This window comes from Sciurus vulgaris (assembly GCF_902686455.1).
Source record: "Sciurus vulgaris genome assembly, chromosome: 9".
Classification (NCBI taxonomy): domain Eukaryota; kingdom Metazoa; phylum Chordata; class Mammalia; order Rodentia; family Sciuridae; genus Sciurus; species Sciurus vulgaris.
The window spans coordinates 135,443,521-135,455,937 of record NC_136469.1 but is presented as its reverse complement, the minus strand read 5'-3'; the positions used below and the strand labels follow the sequence as shown (position 1 = coordinate 135,455,937).

The following is a 12,417-nucleotide window of genomic DNA, read 5'->3' as shown; positions in this document are numbered from 1 at the left end:
AGGTAAGAACTCTGCACCCAGCCAAATTCTAATTACTAATAAATGAACACCTCACGTGTTGAGGACTGTCTCAAAATATTCCTAGGGATTTTAATTTGTGGAGGTGACTAAGTAACAACACAGGCTGATGTTGTGAAAAGAGGATTTTTATTATTTGTATTTTCCAGGAGGAGGAGCATCATGCCCCAGGGCCACATGGGGAGGCACGGTTTGGCTGGGGTGGGGAATATGGAGTGAGGACAAAGCCTGGGACCGAGCGATTACTGTGTTCCTCACAGGAAAAGTGGAACTGCCACAGAGTAAGCAGTTTAGGATTGCCCAGCTGGAATAGTTCTTCAGGCTTTGAGGCAGAGGGACTGCACTGAGTTGGCTCTTACCTGGTCCTTGGGCCATTTAGAGCAGGGGAATATTGGCTTGGTACTTGGAGTTCAGTGAAGGAGATGGCTAGCACATGACTCTCATTGGTTGGTTTGCACAGGACAGAAGTGCCCCCGGGCAAGTCCTTTATCATCTCTAAAAATTGGATAACCCTGAGTAGGTCATTCTGTCTCTAGTCAGACTTCAGAGCATTGAAAATATAGAAAATAAGAAAATATAATTATTCCAAGTGGCCCCACAATAAATGAATACCAAATAGACAAATTTAGACTCCAAGAAAACATGCTTACAACAATTTAATTAAAAGAGGGCCAGCATCCTGGATCTTATCTCAGACATTCTCTGCCAGGAGGCTCAGTGGGATGGTGTCTGGGGAGTGTGGATAAAATAGAGGGGGGCAGTCCGGGACTGAAAGCAGGTCCAATAATCCAAATGATACTGAAAAAGTAGAAAACCTACCATTACTGAATAATTACAGGGAACCCTACATATATTATCTGGGACACCATTTTGAGCGACATGTTATACTATCATTTTACAGATGAGAAAAATGAGGCCTGGAAGGGGAATAAGTATCTTGCTCAAGGTCATCCAGCCCGAATTTGGGGGAAATGGAATTTAAACATTAGTCCATTTCAATCTCCAAATACAACATTTTACTTTAAAGTCTCATTCCTCAGAAATTTGCACCTGAACCTAGGTAGATGGTGATTTCTAAAGAAATCGGTTCTGATATGGAGAAAGATATGAAGAGGGCTGTAAGCAGTGGTGGCTCCTGGTCAGGGTATAGCCACATGACAATTCCAAGTGGAGTCTCCAAATAAGTTAGTGCAGCTGAGACCTTCACAGGGACCTCCAGGCAGGTTCATTCCAAGCAGGAATGGATACGGGCAATAGCCTGAGTGCACTCAAGTGTGACTACTAAGCCACTTGTACCACATCCTGGGCCCCCATATCCAGATTCTCACCAAGGTGGTCCTGAGACAGACTTAGGATTGGCTACAAGATGGAAATGGAGATGGAGATGGAGATGGAGGTGGAGATGAAGATAATGGAGTTGGAGAGAGAGACCTTGACTGTGGATGGGTGAGGAGCAGCACCTCCCAGTGGCAGGGGTAGGAGTTTGACAGCCACTGAGTCAGAGCACCATGAAAAGCACACGGCAGGGCAGGAGACGCCCCATCTGGAGGTCAAGTGAAGTAGTGCAATTGATCACTATCTCCTCCAGCTCCTGGGGTTAACCCTGATCTGGGAAGTTGATCAGATTTATATATTCAGCTGGTATTTATTGAGCACCAATCAGAATATCATATTTTATTTTTCCCTAAATCAAGACCTAAGACAAAGACTTTGGAGAAGATTATTTATATGTCTAAAGTAGGGAGTAGGAAAGTGAGACAGAGAAAGTATAATGAGGCCAAAAAGTGTTGTGTCATCAAGTGGATTAACACTGTGAGCCACAGGGGCTCTGTCCTTCTGGGAACTCTAAGGACCTGTGCAGAGCACACCTCAGAGTTGTCCCCTCCGGGGTAGGGGCTTTCATTTCTGAGAAATGATGCAAGCGAGTGCTCGAGAAGCAGCTGCAGGCTAGGTGATTGGTTGGAATGGCCCCTGAGACCGCTCATCACCAGCACTTCCTGGCAGCCCAGACTCTGGCTGGACAGGCTCCTGTAGTTCCCAAGAAAGCTCCAGACAGGGAAGAAAGGGAAAGTCCCAGGCATGCTCAAGGAAACTCAAACTCACACTCAAGCAGTCAGTGTGGACAGGGACTTCTCTCTGCAGTTCCAAGTAGATTCAGAGTTGGGTCTAAGACCACAGAGGAGGGCAACGACAGTTCCAAATATACCAAGATCCCAATATACCAAGAGCAGACTGTTCTTCCACAGTGAATTATCCACCTGTTCTGCAACCATCTCAACAAAGGGTCAGGGTTCCTCTGAGTGGGAACCTCTTACTCAAATTCAGGGTTGAGCATGAGCAAACCTCTGCCAGATCTTTCGTGACTATCCAACCTGAAGCAGCATGTGCCTCCAGTACCCAGGGATATCTGTAGAGGCACAGCAGGTAGTTATTTCACACAGGTGCCCTGGGCCCCTGTGGTCTTGAAGACAGTAAGTCATGGCGCTCCTCTTCAAGGACCTAATGTCTGAAGAGCTAGAGAATCTCAATCCCGCTAGCTGTGGACGCTCCCAGGAGTCCTCAAGGCTTTGCTTGACAACATGTCTTCTAAGAAATGAAAACGCAAGCAACATCTATGGAATCAGCTTCACTCTCTTCAATTAATCAAGGATACCTCATAGCTCAGCTACCAAAGCCCCACCCACAGCCAGAGAGTTCTATGAACAAATCACATAAGCTTCTCTCCATGGTTGCTGGTGACTGCCTACTTCTACTTCCACGAATCCCCAGATATCCAGACTACTTTTGAAGTTGCAAGAGTGGTACCATCTGCAGGGGGACAGAGTCCCAGAACCCCTCACTCCTCTCCCTCCAGAGTCCATCCTCAACTAGCCAACAGATGAGCAAACCCACAATTCTGATCTTTTCTGCTTTTTTCTCACTTTAAGTCCTATCACTAATCTGGGTCTTCATTCATTTATTCATTTCTTCATTTACTCATCCAACAATTTACTCATGCTTGTCATGGGTCACATGCTGTATTTGGTGTGTTCAATGCAATCATGAGTGAGATATGGCCCCAGGTGAAAAAGATCTGACAGGTCATAGAGACATTGAAATTTTATTCTTCCATGATCAACTGGGAATTCTAAAAGTAGCTGGTGTTGCCGCAGGTTCTCATGAACCCAGCTAGAGTCCATTTATCAAACACAAAAGGCAAAGCTAATCATATTAGACTGATGCTTACCGTCTATCATTGCCTTTCAATGTCCAAGCTCCTATATTTGACCATCTAAGCACCTGAATCAGATTCCTGCCTACTTCCTATTCAAGTCTCGTCCTCCAATGCAAACTTTCACACTCTGTGTTTCCTCTGTGAACTGTTGGTAGTTACCCAGCATCTCTCCTCTGTGACCAGCGGGGAACAGGTTTAGGACGCCTCTGCCTGAGTGGGCTTCCTCCACCCTCATCTCAGGCTGAGTTTTCTCTTGGTCCTTTCTTGGCTCTCCATCCTGACGTGGCAGCTGTATGTCTGGAGCTGTCACAGTCAGAGCTAAGCCCATGCACTCAGAATAGTACCATCTGCAGGGTCTCTCCAACTGCTCCATGGCCGGGCAGCTCCTTCACATATCTGAGCCTTGATTTCCCTCTGTCTGGAGTGGGGATAATACTAGTAATGTCTGCAGAGGCTAATAGTGTGCATGAGAAATGATCCCTGTGAAGACTCACCCCAGCACTTGAGCTCACAGTAAGCCCCAAATGTCCGCTGTCGTAATCTCAGGATGGTACAGTCTCAGAAGCAAATCTCACTTTAACGGTTAGTTTAACCCAACTATCACCTATGTCTTGTGTAACTTTAAATCCAACTGTCCAGTCGAGTGCCTGGTAAATTGATACTAAGTGCATGGACAAAGGAACTGAGATGACACTTGAGAAATTTGCAAGGTGCTTTCAAGTTGTATGTTCTGAATGCTCACTTGGCACTAGGCACTGTTCCCAGAGCCTTTCCCACATTATAGTTCATCTGCTCTTTCCAATATTCCTGTGGGATTAAAAAGTTATTCTTGTATTTTTATGAGTGAGAAAGATTATGTGATATTTTCCAGGGCCATGCCCTTAATGAATGGCAGGATGAGGATTGAAGTCTGCCTTCTATGGTTCTGGAGATGAGATGACACTGTTTCTAGTATGTGACTGAACTTTAGAAAAATGAAACTGGAGCTAAGATATCTACCATTGTCACTCGGCCCAACAGTAACCCAGAGATGTGAAGTTCTATTCTTCAAAAATTTCTTGGATTGTATACACATTTTTTTTCTAATTGTAAAGAGAAAAAAAAGAAATACTCGACTGAAGAAAGGAAAAGGAAAAAAACATTTATAGACTATAAATTGCAACAAGACCCCAGGGCAGCAACTCCCATGGCTCTTTGAGGGATAGAGATGATCCCCCTAATCCATCATAAATCAGCCAAGTTTGTTCAAGGGTATAAATAATCCTGTCAACAGCATTCACTTCAGTGCACAAGAAGATATATTTACACGAAAGGAAGCAGAGAGAAACAGAAAAAGGTTAGGTTCCATTGGTTTGTTCTCGGTGAACACAAGCAATCCGAAACCCTCTGCAATGAGAGACCCAGACTTTGGAGATTCTACATTTCCTCCCAGCACCCAAGGACACTATTGCAGCTGGTCGGGGTGAGTGATGGATGGTCGGCTCTGATCCATACATTCCAGCCACCCACGTGACCACCTCCATTCCCAGTCTTCCTTGGGTTTTGCTGCACAAATTACTGGCTTTTGTTTTGCAGCAAAACAAAATAGGTTTTGCAGCAGCAACCAACAAATTCTAAATCTCAGCGGCTTCAAACAGCAAAAGTGTGTGAACTGATGATGCTACGTGTTCAGGGTGAACCAACTGGGACTTGTGTTTACTGTGGGCACACAGGGACCTGCCAATCTGACCCTTTTCCAACAACACCATCATAGCGTGAGGCTTCAGAGCTTACCATGGAAGGGGAAGAGAGCACGTAGGTGATTCAGATTTTGCTGCCCAAGCCATTTGTCAGGTCCAGCTGGCCTAACTTTGGAGAACGAGGAAGGGTGACCCGGCTATAGGTCTCACAAGTGGGCAGAACCAGAAATACTGGTAAGCATATATCCAGTGCTGCATACCACACATGGAAGAAGACAGACTATTCCCATAAAAATCTATTTTCACATCGCAGACTAGCCAAGAAGAAGGGAGAGGCCACTAAATGAGAAGGAACCAGGAAAAGATGCCATTTGTGTTGTTTAGGAATTGGCTCTGGTTGGGAAAGACTGCGTGGGATAGAAAGGGATAGAGAGGGTGTGGAGGGGTCCAATCCTTGAGTCACAACAAATCTGCATTTTTGAGGGCTTCCTTCTGAACCATGTTGATCTCCTGAATGCCAAAACCTAGGGGAGACATTTCACCAAGACAGGCTGAGTAGAAGGAACCACAGATCTAACATGATCCTGGTTAACTGTGGCCTCCAAGTCTCCTTTATGCTGTTGTTGGTAAAACAGCTGGAGGTACCTATTCATGTCCCACTGACATAAAAATGAAAACCAGACAAGGGACAAAAGCAAAAAGCAGGTAATGGGAACAGGAAGAAAAGCAAACACGGAAGACAGGAAAAAAAATTATATGCATCATAGGTGATCTACCCCTGGAGAGCACAGAGATTAGTTCTCATCAGTCTTAAATGAGCTAAAGCATAATATGTCAGGGAAAAGAAAGTTTATCAAAGAAATAGATGTTATCAAAAGAGAAATAAAATGAAGACCCATTGAAAAGTATACCGGAAGAGCTCAGGAAATCGGCGGAAAACAAATGTAAAACAATTATCAAGACAGACATCAACTTAGCAACAGAAAATCAATAAATACCACGAAAAGCCCAGACAAACTTAAGAAATCACATGCAAAGAAACAGAAACAGCGAGATTTAAATGAGTACAGACAAGACAGTAAAAATGGAGGAAAAGGGGAGGCTAACATGCTCAAATTGGTGTTCTAAATAGAAACAAACAAAAAAACAGGAAAAAAATTCTTAAATTCAAAAACATTTCTTGAAGTAAAGAGAACAGGCATCTTTATTTGAAGAACCCACCGTCTCCCAGGAAAGGCGAGGGAAATCGGTGATATCAAGATATGTGCTCTGAAGATACGGATGCTCACAAGTGGGTCAGAGAACGTGAGTCACAAAGAGGGATGGCAGTTTCCCTCCATCTCTGCTGTGACATCCAACACTCACGAACAACAGAGCCTCATCCACCAAGGCCCAAAACAGAAAAGGATGACCCAGGAGTCTTCCTGTCAGCCAACTTGCACTGCAACCATAAAAGAAACAGGCCATCGTTCTTAAGTACGCAAGAACTCAAGGACTGTACTAACAAAGCCCTTCTTGAAAACGTTTGATGATGAAATCCAGCATAACAAGACATGCATCAAAATTAAACATTCAGCAACAGAGACGCCACCATAAAAGGAGGAGAGCAAGTATCTGATCCATCTAAACATAGAATCAAAACTAAACAATAACGGGAATTAGTTGACAGAACAAAATAGAAATGTTATAGTTCCTGACATGTCAAAAATAATGTTATGAACAAAAATTGGGAGGCCAGGAATAAGAAAAAGGAAGGCTACAAAACCCTCCTCTTTCCTGGAAGAAAGTAAATAAGATTGACTAAAGCTAAAATATACTGTTTTTAAAAAGCAAAATTCTATTTTCAAAACTCCTAATTTTTTTTATAATTGCCTCCTAACCTGAGAAGTACTTTTCTGGAATTAATATGTCTTGTTATGGACAAGCAGTTGTCTGAAGTTCAGTCATTCCTTCACTTTGATTCAAGTTTAATTTTCTCCTGGCACATTCCAGTAGTCTTATGTTTACCAATTTTTAAAAAAGCAGGGTGCATAGGATAAATCTATTTTTGCAAAATTAAATTCACCAAGGCCTCTGGTTAAACTATATCTAGAGAAAATCCAGTCTGATGCTCATCAAATATTGACAAAATGGTTTCTGTGAGGCGGATGCTTATTCTGCTTGGTTTTTTCTTTGCTCTTTCCTGAAACTCTAATATTTTAATAAGCAACTACATTTCCACAAATGTGATCAGCACAATCTCACTGAAGTAATCACTCTCCTACAGATAATATCAGCAATACGGGCCTCTGGAAATCAACCTGTCCCTGAATCGTGTGCTCCCCCAGTCCCTGTGGAAGACCAGGAGCCTGCTCATCTATCTGGGTGGGGTAGGGGTGCTTGTGGCCAGTGAGCAGCATGCTCAGCTCTGATTCTCAGGGTTCTCAGACCTCTGTTGTTGGTCTCCTCCTCTCTCGCCCTCTTACACAGGCGTGGCATTAGTGTCCTGGGCTGCCATTACACATTACCACCACTGAAATTCATTCTTTCTCACGGTTATGGAGGCCAGAGGTTCACAATCAAGGTTCGGGCAGTGCTGGTTTCTCCTGAAGCTCTGAAGCAGAGTCTTTCTCAGCCTCTCTCACAGCGTCCAGGGCTATCAGCGATCCCTAGCGGTCCTTAGGTCGTAGGTGCCTCATACCAGCCTCCAACGAATCTTCACGGTGCCCTTTTATTCTGTGTCTTTTCCCCTTTTCTGCTCTTCTAAAGACAGTTGGCTTTGGGGTGTGTCTTAATCGAGGGCAATCTCTTCTCAACATCCCTAAATGACATCTGTACAAATCCTATTTCCAAATAAGATCACAGTCACAGGTTTTGGTGGACCTTTCTTTTGGAAGGCTGCTCTCTGACACACTGCAAGTGCTTTCTGAAGAGCTTTTAAACCAAAACCGTCAGCTGCTCGTCCCGTGCAGTCCGTGTATAAAGCAGTGAGCTGCTGGCTAATTGAAGGTTTCACTCAACGCACGGGGCCCAAGGATGCCAGAGAGCACAGGGAGTTTGGGAACCAGGTGTGTCAGAGTACCACCTCTTCTTACTTAATTGTATGACTTTGGGGAAATCACTGGACTTTTCTGAGTCTTGATTTTCACCAGGAAAATAATCTCTAGTCTAAAAATCATAATGAAGACTAGGTGAGGATTAGAGATTAAAGTGCTTCTTGAAGTCTCTAGAATATAGTAGGTGTTTATTATGCTAGCATTATAAACACCTCTCTGAAGTGTACAAATTACTTCAGAGAGATTATGTCAGGGAGACCCATCTCAATAATCTCATCACAGAAGAGGGGACGAGCCAAGCCCAAATGTATTTGCATAAGTCCATGTCCAGGATCACTAAATTTTATGTCCTTTGATTTTGTGTGTGTACTTGGGACTTTAAAGTGGCATGGACAGAGCAGGGCTGACAGGAGTGTCATTTCATTCTTAATGGGAACAAGATCAAGGGACCCAAACAGCCTGAGCGGGAAGGAAACCCAATTCACCTTGGCACTAAAACCTTCAGCATGGCTCACCTCTCTGCACAGCACTATGGAAAACACTGTCTTTATGTGACATTTCATGGCACTTCCCTGTAGCCTCTGAGATCAGGAGCCCTAATTCCATGGCACACAGTCTTCATACATTGGATTCAATAACTGTTTCAATTTTAATACACATTGTGATGGTCAGAACTCCAGTGATTTGTGGAATCTCCCATGGAATCTCTAATTGAGTCAGTTCCCACTTTTCCTCACTGATTAATGTATCATTTAGGAACACCTGACTGTAAGCAGCAGAGTACCTGAGTCACTGTGGCTAAAACCAGGCAGGTTTTTATTTTACAAGATGTCGGGTGATCACCAGCATTGACTTTGATCCTTCTTAAAGCCATTAGGAACCCAGGCTGCTTCCCTCTTCCCGCTGTCTATCCTGATCTACCTTTCATGCCCGTCATCAAATGATAGCAAGATGGCTCTCAATTCAGATGTCACATCTGCACTGGAGGCAGGCAGAGGAGAGAGGGCAGTGCCAGTTGTGTGTGTGTCTTTTCAACAGAGGCAAAGCCTTTAAGAAGAATGCCCCCAAGATGTCTGATCAGACCTTGTAGGCAGACTTGTGTCCAAGGTCTCCAAAGCCCATCTTCCAAAGGATGCTGGGAAATGAGAATGCAGATGGGCATAGGTTGCCACCCAGCACATCAAGCTTCTGGTAGCAAAGGTATATCAATTTAATAACAGTAGGTGCTGTTGGGAATATCAGGAAACTCATATTCAGAAGCCCAGTTGCTTCCTCTCACCAGCACCTGCTGAAGAGCTGTCCCCCTCCCTGCCCAGGGCTCATCCTGTAGGTTGATTAGTTAGTTCAAGATGAAACTTGAGCAGAGGGATCTCTTTTATTTTTTCCAAGCAAAACAAAATCAAATTTAATGGTCTTAAATGCAAAAGTGAAAACAAACAAAAAACACAAAAAAGCAAAAGAAAATTAACAGAACAACCCAAAATGTCAAGGCAGTTATGAAGAGAATTTTGAGGGTTAATCTTTAAAACTACAAATCAAAAATAACTGGCAAGAAGTAAGTACTTTTCTGCTGAGTGTCCATATGAAAGCAAAATTCCAAAACAAAATTTGGCTAAGACAGAAAAAAGTCTAGCACTCACAAGGAGGGATGCGAGAAATACAATGCTCAAATGTTCATGTGTTGTTAAAAAATAGAGCTATCTTATGTATTCAAGCTGTGTTAAATGCTCTTGGAAACTGGAGAAATCATTGTGAACAACAGTATCTGATGTGTGGGGCACTGTGCATGTAATATGTGGACAGAAATTCGGGATGTCAGAGCAACCACACGTTTTCAGGCGCCCCTGGAGCTCAAGTCTGACTCTGGAATATACTAGAGTTTCCCTGAAACTCTTTGGTCCATTCCCATTGGTGCCCGGGCTTATGAAACACCTTTGTGTCCTTCTCTGGAGGGCCCAGCCTGGCCTGATGTGTGGGACCCTCCCCTCCCTGGTGGTGGCCCACATCGGACTGGCCCGCTGCCACTCCCAGGACCACTTGGCAGAGCCCAAAACTGAGTGAGCAGGAGGTGGCAGAGGGACCTGCCTGGGAAAGCAATTTCCTGTCAACCAAAGCATACATTGCTTAAAATGTTGAAGCAGTTGAGAAAACGCACACTCGGCATCTGTCTAACATCTTTAGATTAAAAACTAAAACTAAAAGATCATGTTTTTTAAACCAGTTTGTGGAGACAACAAATGAAAGGAGTGTTAGAGAGTCTTAGAAGTAAAGCATGCTTCAGTTTCACTACCCTCCAGAGGGACTGGTTAGTCAACGCAGTCTGCTTAGATTTCTGTTTAATATATACTTTAAAGAAAATAATTTAAGAAACTTAAAATTGGTCTAACAGTGTGGGATTTCAAACATTTGAACATGTCGGTTGCAACCCAGAGTAAGAAAACCTTTTCACTTCTCATTTAGACTAAGACAAACACTTGGTGAAAATTGGCGCAAAATGAGTTGTACACTAACAAAACAGTTTCAACTTCTTCACTCTTAATTATCTATTCCGTACCAAAAAAAAGCATGAGCCAGTTATTTGTGGGACTTGTTGGTTTTGAAGGAAACCTGTAAGATTTTGTCCCCCAGGCGGTAGCCGTTCAGACTTGCTATGGCCATTGCAGCTTCTTCATAGTTTGTCATGGTCACAAAAACCAAACCCTTTGCACTTGTTGGTGTTGAAACCACGAATCACTTTCAATTGGTGACTGCGCCCAAGGAGCCAAACACCTGCCAGAGGATGCCCTCATCAGAGTCTGCCCAAGGTTGTAGATGAAGATGCACCAGCCCGAAGAAGACTTTCCTGGGACATTGACACCAGAAAGCCAACTCATGTGATCTACACTCGTAGGGGAGACCTGAACCTCTGTGCCTGGTGATGCACAGGGCCCCCGAACCACCTCGCAGGCAAGTGGACCTGCGAAAGGAGCCCCACATTTTTGTTCTGGTTGGGAGTGGCTGCAAACTTCACTGTGACGAGCTCGGAGGAACCTGAGGGTTTATGACCATTGAAACTGGTAATTGCCTCTTCTGCTTCCAACCGTTTGTCAAACCGGATAAACTCAACCCCTCTGGACAAACCCGTGGTCTGATCCACAAGGACCCGGGAGTTGGTGATTCACCCGAACTGAGAGAACATGTCCTCCATGTCCTTCTGGGTCACGGTCCTTGGGAGCCCACTGATGTACAAGTTGGCATCTTTGATGACCTCTGAGCTCGGGCGAGCATAGGACACCTCCATGGTTTTCGACTGGAGCCTCAGGCCATTCAGCATGCTGGTTGCTCTTTCTGCATCCTTGGCGGTCAGGTAGTTCACAAAGCCAGAGCCCAAGTTGTGCCCTGCTACTTTATCCCGAATCAGTTTTGCAGACTCAACTTCACCAATGTTGCTGAATAGACTTCGCAACTCATCCTGGGTCATGTTCTGAGGGAGGTAGTTGACGATCAGATTTGTTCTCCCGATGTGGTCCCTGCAGTCTTTGGCCATGTGGTCTTCATAACCAGTAGACATTGTATTTCTTAAAAATCTGGACATGGGCAGGCGGGCGGGCAGCGGCGCGGCACTAAGGGCGGGCTCCGTTCAGCCTCTGTAGTGGTAGCAGCAACAGCAACAGCGACAGTCCAGAGGGATCTCTTAAAAACAAAAACCAGGCCGTGTCCCTCTCCTTATTCCTTCAAGAAGTTTCCATTGACTTTCAAAAAAAATTTAAATTCCTCCCCAGGGACCCTGCATGGCCTGATCCCTGCCCAGCCCCTCCAGTCTTCAAGGCCTCACCCTCTGCCAGCTCACTCTCCTTCACAGCTCCTGCTGTGTACCACATCTGCAGGGACCTCTCATTCCTCCACATCCTCTGGTCACAGCTGGCATCGTTAGACGCATCCTCAGAGAAACCTCTGATCTCCTTCTCAGCGTCTCCCCATGATCCCCTCTCCTGCGGATGACTTTCTAGTCTTTGCAGCACTTCTGCCCTCTGAAATGACCACTGCGTTTGCTCACTTGTCAGATAGCTGTCTGCAACTGCATAATGCCATTCCCTGAGGGCAGGACTTTTTTTCTCTTATTTTCTGCTGTTTTCCCAGCACACAGATCCATCTTTTGCACATAGCAAGTATCCAGTAGGTCTCTGTTGAATGAACGAGGGTGTGGACCAGAGCCCAGAACATAGACGGCAAATGTCCAGGCAGAGCCAACCATGATGACACAAATTTAAGATAACAGACTGAGAGTAGAAACACACAAAGGTCCCTCCACCGTGCTAAGTGTTAGAGAGGAAGAATTGAAGATGGGAATCCACGTGTTCACTGTCCTCAAAGGAGCATACAGTCCACCTGGGAAGACGCTGCATGAACCAACAGCGTAAGGGGTTCTGTAAAGGAAGTAGGGAAAGAGGGTGGGACTGATTACGATGGCTTTCCAACATCTTAATTGGAA

At 44.6% G+C, this 12,417-nt stretch overlaps 1 protein-coding gene and 1 pseudogene across 4 annotated transcripts in view; one reads left to right on the top strand and one right to left on the bottom strand.

Annotated features, from left to right (window-relative positions):
- The window catches only part of C1QTNF7 (C1q and TNF related 7), a 119,622-nt gene that overhangs the window by 68,867 nt on the left and 38,338 nt on the right, over positions 1–12,417 (top strand). The window lies entirely within an intron of this gene.
- Positions 1,714–11,529, bottom strand: LOC306669479 (ELAV-like protein 1; annotated as a pseudogene). The gene is made up of 2 exons (XR_013766767.1): positions 8,772–11,529; positions 1,714–8,730 (listed from the first exon to the last, which is right to left on the bottom strand). The product of XR_013766767.1 is annotated as an ELAV-like protein 1 (transcript).